This window comes from Diceros bicornis, chromosome 3 (assembly GCF_020826845.1).
Source record: "Diceros bicornis minor isolate mBicDic1 chromosome 3, mDicBic1.mat.cur, whole genome shotgun sequence".
In the NCBI taxonomy this organism is placed as follows: Eukaryota; Metazoa; Chordata; class Mammalia; order Perissodactyla; family Rhinocerotidae; genus Diceros; species Diceros bicornis.
This window is the reverse complement of record NC_080742.1, coordinates 91,424,969-91,439,609: the sequence shown is the minus strand read 5'-3', so window position 1 is coordinate 91,439,609 and position 14,641 is coordinate 91,424,969. Positions and strand designations below refer to the sequence as shown.

General features: G+C 36.8%; 1 pseudogene; it reads right to left on the bottom strand.

The window, feature by feature from the left end:
• Positions 1 to 4,740: 4,740 nt before the first annotated feature.
• LOC131422586 (olfactory receptor 2A2-like) lies at positions 4,741 to 5,669 on the bottom strand (annotated as a pseudogene).
• Positions 5,670 to 14,641: the final 8,972 nt, after the last annotated feature.

Genomic DNA, 14,641 nt, shown 5'->3' with positions numbered 1-14,641 from the left:
AATCTAGGAATAAATGTAAACTTGGATCAATTCTCAAGACCCTAGCTTCCAGGGTCATTTAAACATTTTCAAATGGAGTTCATTCACTTTATTGTATCATAATTTAAAATATGTCTTAGAATTGTTTGTATTATTCTGATTGGATTACAGTGTTGCACAGCTTTTCATGGTTTACTCTGAAATTATTTCAAACAGGACTTACAGTTTCTTAATCATTTATTTCACTGTCCTGACAATTGGTGAGGTAGAAGCATATTGTTCTGCAGTATTCTCTCTATTAAACTGTTCTGGTCTTGTGAAACCAGATAGAGCAACTCTCATTATGATGGTATAATCAGTAAAGACTACATTTTGTATGGTCATCAGCTAAAGCATTTCATTAATAGTTTATTGTGGAAAAATATACATAAAATTTTAACAATTTTTAAATGTACAGTTCAGTGGCATTAAGTCATTCACATTGTATACATCCATTACCAGGATCCATCTCCAGTACATTTTCATCCGAAACTGAAACTCTGTACTCAATAAATAACTCCCCCTTCCTTCTTCCTGGGGGAGGGAGGAAGTTACAGTTCCTTGTAATTACTATGCAATTTTATGTTTCTATGAATTTGACTTTTCTAGGTATCCCTTTTTTCTGTTGGTCTAAAGGTTTGCAATATTGCTGAATTTTTCAGAAAACCAATCTTAGTTTCATTGATATTTTTCTATTGATTGGTTGTTTTTCTATTCTTTATTTCACTTATCTATGCTCTAATCTTTATTATTTCTTTCCTTCTGCTAACTTTGGGCTTGGTTTTTTTCTTTTTCTAGTCCTTTGAGGTATAAAGTGAGGTTATTGATCTGTGATCTCTCTTCTTTTTAATGTAAGAGTTTGCTGTTGTAAACTGCCCTCTTACTGCTTTGGCAGCATCTCATTTATGGTATTTTGTGTTTTATTTTCATCTGTCTCCAGCTAGTTTCTAATTTCTGCTCTTGAGCCCCTCTAGTGAATATTTTCCATTCAGTTATTGTATTCCTCAGTTCCAGAATTTCTGTTTGCTTCTTTTTTTATAACTTTTTGTCTCTTTGTGATGTTTTCTTTTTGTTCATGCATCGTTTTCCTCATTTCTTTAGTTGTCTGCACTCTCTTTTAGATCAATGAACATCTTTTAAGTTGATTATATTGAATTCTTTGTCAAGAATTCATAAATCTGCATTTCTTTAGGGGTGGTTTCTGGAGATTTATTTTGTTCCTTTGAGTGGTTCATGTTTTCCCTGTTTCTTCGTCGCTTTGTGAACTTTAGTTGAGATTTGGGTATTTGAAAAAACAGCTACCTCTCCCAGTCGTGACTGACTGAGTTCATGAAGGGCAAGGTCCTCAGCAATTAGCCCTGCTAGAGATGCCGACGACCTCTCCAACCTTTTCTGGGGAGGCAGCTTCTCTGAGCTGGTTCCTGTGTTTTCCCAGCGAACGACGTTTGTCTGCTTCGTCTCTGGAGCCTGTAAACACTTGCGCCCCCTAGTGTTTGTCTGTCTGAAATGCTGAACTCTCTCTAGGGCTGTAAAAAGCTGGAGTGCTTGCCTTGTTTCTCCGCAGTCCCAACATGCCGTCCAAACTGCCATGTACTCTCAATCATACAAGACAGAAAACAATCCCTCAGACTATCTCCTGAAAGTCGGAATATAGTACATATAGTCCATTCTTCTCTTTCCCTCTTGGGGGAGAGCCAGGAGTTGGGAATTTTCTCCTGATCCTGCCACACTGGGCCAGGGAGGGGAGGTAGCTAGGGCAGGTAACATGTCATATGTTTGCTTCTTCGTTTTACTGGGTCTATCCTTGGGTTTGTGCTTGTCTGCAGTGCTTCAACCTCTTAACTGGTTCCTGGTGTTCTCACAAAGGCAATTTGGTCTGTATATTGTTGTCTTCACAGAGGAACAAGGGCCTGGGGATTCCTATTCTGCTGACTGACTGATATTACTCTTGGACCATTGTCATCCTTAAATCACGCCTCTTCTTGGGGAATTTCCTTGAGTTTTATTTCATCAGAAATCACATTTCTTAAGGGGAAAAATCCACTGAACCAATATTCTACCCTCCACCCCATCCTCTTTTTCTGCAATGCCCTGTTGAAGGCAGCCTTCACTTGAACGTTCCTTAGACTGTAGATGGGGGTGTTCTGCAGTGGGTTGAAGAGGGTGTAAAACAGGGAAAGGATATTTCGCTGCTCCTCTTGTTCACTATTGTCTGGGACCAAGTAAACCACCATGGCAATGCCAAAGTAGGACTCAACCACACAGAGGTGGGATGAGCAAGTGGAAAAGGCTTTTCTGTGGTCGTCCTTTGACTGGATCTTCAGGATGTCCCAGAGGATGTGCACGTAGGAAACCAGCACCAGGGAAAGGGGCCCAACTGAGACAAACACACTGTCAGTAAGGATAACCACTAGAGTGATCCAGGTAGAAGATCTGGTAGATAGCTTCACCTTTTTAGTTGCTTGTCTTTGTCGACACCTATATTTGCTTACAGTGTTAAATACTGTATATTTTATGCTTTGGGCACTATATATCACTAAAATGAAAGTTAATTATGTTTAATTTTGTACTTATTCTAGAATTTTATAACTCGAGGTAAAGTTTTTATGACTTGTCAAAAAATAGAGAATAATTAATATCATGATGCATTTTTATATAAAACTAAAAAGGTTCTTCACAGCAAAGGAAACCATCAACAAAATGAAATGGCAAACTACCAAATGGGAGAAGATATCTGCAAATCATATATCTTATAAGGGGTTCATATCTAAAATATATATAGAACTCATACAACTCAATAGCAAAACAAACAAACAAACAATCTGATTAAAAAATGGGCAGAGGATCTGAATGGACACTTTTCAAAGGAAGATATACAGATGACCAACAGGTACATGAAAAGGTGCTCAAAATCACTAATCCTCAGGGAAATGCAAATCAGAACGACAATGAGATATCACCTCACCCTGTTAGGATGGCTATTATAAAAATGACAAGAAATAGTAACTGTTGGAAACAATGTGGAGAAAAGGAAACCCTTGTGCACTGTTAGTAGGAATGTAAATTGGTGCAGCCTCTTGGGAGAACAGTATGGAGATTCCTCAAAAAATTTAATATAGAACTACCATATGATCCAGCAATTCCACTTCTGGGTGTTTATCTGACAGAAACAAAAATGCTAAGTCAAAAAGATATCTGCATCTGCCTGTTCATTGCAGCATTATTTACAATAATCAAGACATGGAAACAACCTAAGTGTCCATTGAAGGATGAATGGATAAAGAAAATGTGGTACACACACACACACACACACACACACACACACACCACATAATGGAATATTATTCAGCCATAAAACAGAAGGAAATCTTGCCATTTGTGACAACATTGATGGACCTTGAGGGCATTAGGTGAAATGAAATAAGTCAAATATCATATTATCTCATTTATATGTGGAATCTAAAAAAAAAATGCTCATATACAGAGAAAAAATTGATGATTGCCAGAGGTGGGTGTGGGGGTGAGCAAAATGGGTGAAGGCAGTCAAAAAGTATAAACTGAGAGTTATAAAATAAATAAATCATGTATGCACAGCATGGTGACTATAGTTAATACTCTACTGTAGATTTGAAATTGCTAAGATTAGATCTTTAAAGTTGTCATCACAAGAAAAATTTTTCGTACTACGCATGGTGGCGGATGTTACCTAGACTTATTGTGATGAACATTTTGCAATATATACAAATATTGAATCATTAAAGAAAAAGAGTAGCCCTTACTTATTTTATCCTCATTAGCATCATGAAGACAGTTGTTCAGTCTGGTTTCATAAATCCAGAGGAAGTTTTGCCACCATGAAAGAGAAATCATTTTGGTTATATCCTAGTTGTCTCATGCGGCTTCTACCCTAAATCATTTCAGATAAGTTGGTTCAAACACTACAAAAATATTGGTGGGAAATTTTTTAAGAATTTCAACAGGATTAAATCTTGCTTTATTTGAAATTTTTACAACCCAAAAATAAATGTAATGTTTGAGCAATGCTCTAAACCCTACCTCTAGAACTATTTAAACATTTACTAACGAATTGCCTTTTGACCCAATCCTAAAACTTTGATATGTTTTAAGATTTTTAATATAGTTTATTTTTAGATTAAAGCTTTCCCTAACTTTTTCCATTTACTCCTATACTATTCCATCAAGGAATTTAGAATTTCTCTAAACTCTTATATCATTGGCCTTGCAATTGGTGAGGTAGAGTCATATAATTCTGCAATATTTTCTGTATGAAAATTTCAGGTCTACTTTGGAAGTTCTCTCTTATGGTATTACTTTTACTGTACTGTTTCCAGCTACCACAAGGTGGTAAGAACTCACAGAGTCTAAATACAGAAGCCAGAGAAATGTATTGACGTAATTTTCTTACATTTAATTTTTTCTTCATACATTAATATTCATGGGTTTAAAAAATAAATGGAATCCAATATTTCTTAAAAGAGAGACTAAATATTCTGATAATTTAGCTGTTCCACTCCTAACATGGTCTCTAAAGTTTAGAACATATGCTTTTCCATAGAACTTAGCCCTGTTTTCAGAGCTAGAGTTTTGGCAATTACCATTTTTATATCAAACTTCTAATTGGGAAATTTTTCCGAGTTTTTGCTTCAGCAAATCACATATTTCAAAAGAAAATCCCCCATCAAACAAGATTCTATCTACTCTTCACACGGACCTCTTCTTCTGCAGTGCTCTATACAAGGCGCCCTTCACCTGAGCATTCCTCAGGCTGTAGATGAGAGGGTTCAGCATTGGGTTAAAGAAGCTGTAAAACAGGGACAGTATTTTCTCCTGCTCTTCTTGTTGATTGGACTCTGGGACCATCTAAACCACCACGGCAATGCCAAAGAAGAGCCCAACCACACAGAGGTGGGAGGAGCAGGTGGAGAAGGCCTTTCTGCGGCCCTCCTTTGACTGGATCTTTAGGATGGCCCAGAGGATGCGCATGTGGGAGACGAGCATTAAGCAGAGGGGTCCAACCAAGACAAACACAGAGGCAGCAAGGATAACCACTTGGTTGATCCAAGTGTCACCACAGGCCAGCTTGAGGACAGACAGAATTTCACAGAAGTGGTGGTTCACTTCCCGGGGCCCACAGAAGGGCAATCTGAGAAGGAGAATTGCATGTACCAGAGCCAGAATAAATCCACATGACCAGGAAGTGACAGCCAGGACTGTGCACACTCTCCAGTTCATGATGACAGTGTAGTGGAGGGGGTGGCAGATCGCCACAAACCTGTCATAGGACATCACCATCAAAATCAGACACTCTGTGTGAGCAAAACCCAAATACAAAAAAGTCTGCATAATGCATGGAACAAAAGATATGGTTCTATTCTGTTTCACTAAGTTTGCCAACATTTTGGGCACATTATTGGAAGCATAGGACATGTCAATGACAGACAGGTGTGAAAGGAAGGAGTACATGGGGGTGTGTAGACTCGGGTCCAGATGAGTCCCAAGATCATGCCATTTGCCAACAGACTGAAGATGTAGAGCAGGGAGAAGATCCAGAAGAGCAACACTTCCATCTCCGCACTGAGCTGGAATCCCACCAGGATGAATTCTGTGACCTGTGACCGGTTGCTTCCCATTCTTTAATGAAGTTTGTCAAGGACTGAAATGTGATAAAAGATTAGAGGTGGAGAATCAAGAGAACCTGGAGCTGTGTATCTCAAAATGAGCTCAGAGAAAGTTGTACCCTTGTCCCTACTTTACAGCTCCCTCTATTCCCCCAAATTGGTTACCTTCCTGTTTTTAGTTTAAATATGAAAGAAATTTAAACTTACAGAAAAGTGTCAAGAATTGTGCAAAGGACTCCCATACGCATTCACCCAGATTCAGCAAATTTTAATATATCTTTCATATTTACCTTATCATTCTCTTTTTCTCTGTATATAGTATTATTTTTTTTTGGTACCATTTGAGATTGAAATGTAGATAATCATGCCCATTTACCCCTAAATTTCTCATTTTTTCACCAAGAACAAAGACATCCACTGACATAACCACAATATAATTATCAAAATCAAGCACTTAATACTGACATGATTCTTTAATCTATATTATTCTCTCTCTAATCCCACCTCCACCCAGGACCCAATCCAAGATTACATATTATATTTAATGTCGTCTATCTGTAGTCTCCTTTCATCTGGAATAGTTACCCAGCCTTTCTTTGCCGCTTGTGACACTGATATTTTTGAAGAGTATAGAGTAATTCTTTAGTGGAATGTTCCTCAGATTGAGATTGTACAAAGTTCCTCATTTTTGATTCAGATTCTTCACTTTCTGCAGGAAAAACAAGTATCCTCCTCAGTGTATTCCATGAGTAGGTGCATGATGTTAATTTTCCCATTACTGGTGATGCTAACTTGGATCACTTGGTAAAGATGGTGCCTCCCAAGCATCTCCCTTATAAAATCATTATATTTTTCCCTAATGTAATTTCTGGAGCATCCATTAAAATTAATATACAAAGATTCTGTTCCTCATAAAGCTTTTGGCCACTATTTCAGCATCCATCAGTTACACGGTCTTACTCCATTATTGGTAATGATTATTGCAAAATGTGGTGCTCTACCTCCTTCCTTGCTTTTATTGGTTGTCAATTTCAGTATCCGGAAAGACTTTATCTATCTATCTATCTATCTATCTATCTATCTATCTATCTATCTATCTATCATCTATCTGTATGCATCTGTATCTATTATCTTTCTCTCTCTCCCATCTGTCTATCATATGGACCCATAAATTATTTTATCAAAGTATTAAAATTATTCATTATCATTACATGCTTAATCGTCCTATACATGAACCCTCCAAGCTTGCTCCTTTGTTCTATTAACATTGTCTCATAATTTTTGAGCTCTTCCTTACTTCCGATACAATAAGATGTTTCAAGCTCTTCTTGTACATTCCCCACTTCAGCCATGGACACAGCCATTTCTCCAAAAAGGTCTTATTCCTTTTAATGAAGAATCATAGTGAAGAATCATATAAACTAATATCTGAATTTTAATAGTTTATATTTTTATCATGATTTTTGCCAAATTTCTAATGTCCTCATCTAAAAGAACAAGCACATACTTTGGGAAGGTATACAAATTGTTTTAGGGGATAGCAGAGTCTTGTAATTACTTCTGAAAATCTAATATTCTTAACTGACTTCCCTCATGGAGTCAAATCTATTTCACTAAATTAACATTAGCATTGAAGAAAATGGTCTTGATCTTATTCAGTAGTTTATTTTTAGGCAAAATATATGTTTGTAACTAGCATCTTATTATCAAGTTTATAAGATTTTCTTGCTCTTATTGATATTTAGAAAATTACAGACTCTTGAATTTGAAATTTAGAGATTAAAGTTTTAAGAGTGTGGTTCATTGTGTGAATAAGGTGGTATCTACCTTGCATGAACTTTTGACATCAAGTTTCAAAATCTTCTTAGAAAAACATTATGCAACTCTATTTAAAATACTAAAGAAGTAATACCCTCAAACATACAATCAGAGATGATCATTGTTAATGATTTGTATATTCAGTTATACCTTTTTACTGTACATCTATTTTCATATGTGTCATGAATTAAAAAAAAATCAGTGCTGCTAGTTTATTTATTTCTTTCATTTAGAAACATATCAAGAACGATTTTCCGTATCAAATTATTTCTCTGCACCATACTTTGAACAGCTGCATACTGTTTCCTTGCATATAAATATTTTAATTTATTTAATATATTATCTCCTCATTAGGTTTGTACAATATAATGCTTCAGTGATTAAATTTCACATATATATGTATTTTTTTATGAATCCTTATAATAAGTTCTGAGACTGGAAAGTGCTCGGTCAACTCAATCTCACAACTTATGTCTCTATGTGTATATATGTATGTATCTCTAGTTATCTAAAAATCAAACAAGCAAAAAACCCAGATGTATGAAGACTTATGTCTTGAAGAGACCACCCAGTGGGAAGGGGAGTCTAACTTAACAGACACAACTCTATAATCCCAAGTTCACCTTTCCCGTGTGGTTGTCCCACTTTTATGGCTGCTCCTCTCATGTGGCTCTGAAAGGGGCATTGAGCCTCTCTTAAAGCTTTGGTGAAAGCCTGCTTACCATCAACTTCCTTTGGTTCATTCTTATCTCAGCTTGATATTAGATAGTGAGGAAGAAGAAAAATATTAAATGGAAATTGATATCCCACAAAGCTTAGGTACAACTTGACTTACAATGTGTGTAGCTACTGGGTTAATGGCTGAAATTCTCTTATTCTTATTCTCTTACTCCACCTGCTACCTGAGCGATCTACCCTCTAATTCAAGGAGTTGACACAATTTACTATGACATTTGTTTGTGTTTCTTACTCCCCAGGTTCCATATGTTTCCATGTGAGAGAAGCCATCCTAACACCATTATTTAGGTTTCCTTTCTAGACATCTTCATACCTATGTTATTAAGAACAAGAGATAAAAATTCCTCATGTAGTATCTAACCTAGTGTTTTCTTCTCAATTTCAGTTTCAGGGTTGAGAGGAACTCCTGTTTCCCGGGTGAATGACATCTGTAATTACTTGACTCTTCACTATTCAAAAGGGGAAGGTTCTTACCTATACACGAATTACAAATTAAATAATATTTTAATATAATCAATACCATACTAATTGAAATGATGCATAGATATAATGCCATTTTTGCCATATATAATGCCATTTTGTCACACATGTCTTACAGTAAGGTTTAAATGGAGTAGGCAATGCATTCCCAGATAGTTATGAGTTAAATCTCTTAAGATGATGGATATAATTTTAGTTCACACATTTTTTATTGCTAATGAATATAGGATGAATTCAGTAATTTTCAAAAAGGTGAGAATTATTGCGTATCCCTCTAGAGGATATCAGGCTTAGGTAAATGTAAACTCTCAGGCTGGTATATATTGAGTTGGAAAATGCACATGGGTCATTCAAATACTAGTGTGGTTACAGACTGTGCTCATCACTGCCCTCATTGTATAATCCCGACGGGGTGTTGGAGTGCAGTCACAGCCCTCCTCATTTGAACTATTTTATTGTAGTTTCCAACCAGTTCCTATAAAGAGAAAGGTGGCAGCCTGCTTGACCTTCTCTAGCCCCATTAAAAGGCTCGTTGTCAGACAGCCTATAAAGAGGGTCCTTTCTACTCGTGGGAATCAGAGTAGATTCATATGAGGAGGCTCTTCAGACAGCTAGTAAATGTATAGGCTTGGTCAATAATAACAATGAAAAGAGTTATATCTTCACTATGACTATCAGAATAATCCTCAAGATAAAATTGAAGATAAAAAGGGGTTTACACTGAATGTCATTTACTTAAACAGATTCCCTTTCACCAAATAATAAGCCTTATGGGTGGTTAATACGTTCTGTACACCTTTATATCTCATATTAACTAGTATACTTCTAGATGAAACAGGCACTCAGGAAACGTCCGTTAAATGGATGATTGTCATTTTTTACTGCAAAAAACATATATACTATGCATCTTCTATTTGCCAGTTTCTATTGACCAAGACATGGTTTCTACTTTATTAGAAAAGTTCACAGTTAGAATTCGATCACTGGAAAATGAAACAGAGATAAAAGCATAGATTCTTTCATTTCTATAAACATGATTGCATTTGGGAGGATTCTGTGTAAATGATATTAAGTTTGAGACGTTGATTTTTGCTACATTAAAGAATAGTCCTATATTATGTAAGGTGGGAGACAGTAACATCAATATTGCAAAATTCTACTGAGATGCAGTTGGACACAGTAAGCATTGCCTGAACCACATTTAATCTCTGAACATAGAGGATAATAATATTATTGAAGACAATCTATTACTACCCAGTAGGATCATTTGTTTATTAACTTTTTAGTCCAGTTATTTTTGTATCTGAATTAACAAATCTTTTTATTTTCATCTTCATTGCCATTATTACCATTTTCTTGTTAAAAAATAACATAAAAAATAAAATTGAAGATAGATTAAATCTCTTAAGCAGACACAGTACTGGAACAGAGAAGAATATATCACAGTGGTGACACCTAAAACTTCACATCCCAACAGAGTAAATGAAACGATAGCAGCTCAGATAACGAGAGGTTTGCATGGTCAGTATGAGCAATTCTCTTCCTGGGCAGCCCTGTAACCCAGAATGTTTCTTAATCTGTTGTGATTTATTCTCTTTTTCCAGCTCTTGTCAGGAGTGCAAGCACTCATTCTATCCTGTTTTGTGATAGGAAAGATATTTATATAAAATACTGTGATTTCAAGTGAGATAATCAACACAATAGGGTGATAACTTGGGATGGTTCCAAAAAGGAACAACTACATGGCAAACTTGCATCTTACACTGTTTCAGTGAGGAAAGATTTACTGTAACTGTTGCTAGAATTTTCTTTTCCATTGATAGAGTTTTCCCTAGACATGAATATCTTCAATTAGGCGAGGAGATATATAAAGTCCTTTCATTAATTTGGCTATTTCAGAGCCTTATTCAGAGACGATGCCTGGATATACAGCCTCTCTGAGCCTCTTCTCATTGAGACAGTTGTGCTAGCTCTCACCACCACACCCAGTTATATTGGGAGGTGATGGTGAGAGATGCTGAGGCAGTTCAAGGACCTTCTGCCCACAACACAGTAGGCAGAGGTCCCTAAGGTGTGGGAGGGAGACATCTAGGTGCCTATTATATCTACCTTCAATGCACAATATGAGTCAGGAGAGAAGATCATCCAGGAATGTTATTCTTGTTCACATAGCCATGGTAGTTACCACTGCTGTCCCTTCCTATGTCACCTACCCGTACTGAAAACCACCTCCAGAATAAATTAATCTCTTTTGCATAAGGACATGTGAGCACTGGATTTTCTCAGAAGAATCTGCTTCAACCTAGAATAAACCCCACAGAGGTGAGAAATGTACCTCTAAAATAAGTGTAGTAGTCTGCTCCCTTAGCAGCTTTCAGAGGATTAAATCCCAGATACAGGAGGAGGACTTGCTGAAGGTTCTTCAAAGAACCCCAGGAGCAGAGGTTTTATTTTAGAATCAGATGAATTAAAAACATACTTGAGTTTCTATTGAGAATTCAAATTCCCAGAAGGATAATAAGATATCATACCTATTATTTTCTCCTTAGGGAGGAAAAAAAAAATCCCTGAATTTTCTCTCTGGAGGAGAGATAAGATTGTGTCTGCTTGTCCTTGGAGGAAAAATTCTAGGGAATGGGCATGCAGATATTGGCATCACACTGTTTCTACACAAACTATCAAATCTTTCAATACTATAAACCTGAGACAGATATTATAAATTATAGTACCCACCTGTTAATTATTAGAGTTTTATGAATTCATGCATCTCTACAGTCCACATGAACGTATATGAGAGGCTAGGACTTTTGGATGGTTGAGAGGTGGGTTCCCATGGAGCCTGTTATGGCAACACTAAGAGGAAATAGATCCCCCAGCCAAGATGTATCTCCATCTGCAGTAGGGTTGAGAGATACAAATGAGGAAGGATGATAACATCCATAAGTAACAATTACCAAGTCTTTCTTATGTTTCAGAAAATGTGCCAAATGCTTTCTATTGACTACATAGTTTAATCTGGTCATTATCTCCATATTACAGATGTGGAGACTGAAGTTTAAATACACTATGTTATCCATTCTTCAAGTGTGGTCCAGGGACCACTGGGAATCTCTGAGAACCTTTCAAAGGGTCCATGGGATCAAAGCTATTTTCACAATAATATTTAAACACTTTTTGCCTCTTCATCCTCACTCTTTCATGAGTGCATAGTGGAGTTTTCCAGAGGCAACATGACACGTTGCAACACATAGAATGCAGAAGGTGTAAGATCCAGCTGTGCTTGATTAAGCCAAACATTTAAAAATTTTTCAAATATGCAAAACATAACTACTCTTTTCACTAATTTTTTGTTTTATAAAAGATAGTTATTTTTCATAAAAGTACATTATTTTATTAATATATAATAGAAATATTTCTAAATGAACTAAAAGTAAATATTTAATAAATTCTCAGATTTAATTTCTAATATGATACATATTAGAAATGAACCACAAATACAACTACATCAGTAAAATGTCTTTGTGTCCTTAGTAATTCTTAAGAGTTCAAAAGGGTCTTGAAACCAAAAAGTTAGAGCACCATTGCATAAATGGTAGATTACCAATGCAGCAAGAGCCAGAGCTGGAAACATGAATTTTATCTGATACCAAAAGTGTTTTGGTTTTCTATTGCTGCTACAGCAAATTAACACAAACCTATTGGCTTAAAACAGCACACATCTATTTCTCCCAGCTTCCATTGTGTCAGAAGTCCTGGTACAGGCCAGCTGGCTTCTCTGCACAGGTCTCACAGGCTGAAATCAAGGTCTTGGCTTTTCTGCATCCTCGTCTGAGGTCCTTGTTCGCGGCACCCTCCATCTTCAAATCAGCAGGTGTGTTGAGTCCGACACACTTTAAAGCTCCCTGACTTCCTCCTCTGAGACTAGATAGAGAAAAATCCCTCCTTTAGAATTCTTGCCTGATTGCGTTAGGCCTGCCAAGATCACCTCCACATTTTAAGATCAGTTGATTTGCAAAATCCCTTCACAGCAGTACCCTGACTAGTACTTTATTAAATAATGAGGGGACAGGTATCTTAGGAGGCCAACTTTAGAATTCTGCCTACCCCTTAGGTCTGTTTTCTTAACTGCTGAGCAGTGTTTTCTTTTTTTAGATCCTATATTTTCCCTCAGAAAGATGCCATCCTGTCGCGGCTATCTTTGTTATCAGCTGTTTATGCCTCCAGAACTCCCACCCAAAATAATCAAAACAATTCTGAATCCTAACCAAGAAGGGAATAATTTCCATTTCTGTGTCTTACGCTAAGTGATAGGTTTAGAGTACTCTAAAGTGTCTTTTAATTTCCTATTTATAAGAAATTAACTGAGTAACCCTTTCTTGCACAGTCCACCCACCTGGCCCTTTGCCATTTCATACAGCAAAATGATCATATTTTTCTGAGCATCTACATTTAGAAGAGCATTTATATAACAGACAGTAGTAGTTTATTTAATGTAATAGATACAACAATAGCATGAATATGTCTGATGTTTAGAGGAACAAGTGTAGGGTAGGGATAGATTCGAAGAAACAGCTATATCCTAGAAAACCATGACATACATTTTCATATTTTTGTACTAATTTGATTACTGGTTCTCCTTTGAGATATGTTACTTGTACCTTGTAATAATCTTGTGCAGAACTATTTAGCATACAGATGAGCTGATGGTTAGCTAAATCAAGTTCTTCTCAAGTCAGCCATTTTCCACTGGTGTTACATTCTGAGGAGGCTTTAACTCGATCTTCCAGTACATTTGATCATCAGTATCAGTATCATCGTATGACTTATTAACATAAGATAGTTGAATCTTAACAACAATTCCAATGTAACGCCATATCACAGTATGGGTCATAGTGCAATTCAGTTTTATTACATAACAGATCAGTAAGACTTACAGAGATATTTGCTAAGCCTTTCCAACAGATTTGACTCTTGCCCATATACCAGATTATTACTGTGTGTTGTTACAATTAGCTATGATTCACTTATTTCCGGGTTCCAAGTCAGTTGGGGACAAAGCCAGTTACCCTATCTCAGTTTAAAGGTTTGTACTGAAACTGATTTCTATTGTGTGTTATTATATAGTGGGGCCCACCTCTGTTCCCGCCCACCCATGGTGAAGACATGTTGTTATTCAGTATAGTTCCTTTTCCTTCTAACTGTACTACAGGTTATGTCTTCTTCTAATCTATTCTTGGGCAGAGTCATAGTGCATCAATGAAAATTACAAGTGCCCCCAGAAAACTTGAATAAGTTTGAAGGTCTATAAGATCCCCACAAGTGCACCCCTTGGGCCTAAGCATATAGAATGGAGGGCCATTGACCCGTGGTTATTTTAGCCTCCATCTGTCTCAAAACAGTCAAGGGGTCCTGTTGCGTCAGGACTGAGCCCCAGCACTATGCAGAATTATTTTTTGAGTCTGCCTGACCTTTTTCACCCTTAAATCTAAACGTATTTCCAGGCTGATTCTCATCCCTTGCCTTCCTCTTGGAAGAGAATTCCCTCTAATCCGCTCATTCTAGTTAACAAATCTTTTCCCACTGACTGTCATTCTTTATTAAAAGTGAATTCAGCCTGTCCAGTTAGTCTCTCTTAGAGCCATTTTTTGTTTTGTGGGACAATCCCTTATGCTTCTTGTTGCCACTGTGTACTAACGGCATAAGTACAGTTTGATATATGTTTTGTTAACTCACAATATTGGGTTCCCCATACCAGGCTTAGATAAGTGGTAGTCCCGTCTGTATGTAATTTAGTCTGAGTATGCCATAAGGCCTCCTAGAATCTTCCTACTGTGGGGATGGGGCCATTTCCCAGGGAATTCATACCCACCATTGGAAGTCTAGACTTTATTCCCATCAGAAAGCCATTGTCTTTTCCTCCTCTGTTTAATATCTTTCCACCCACACAC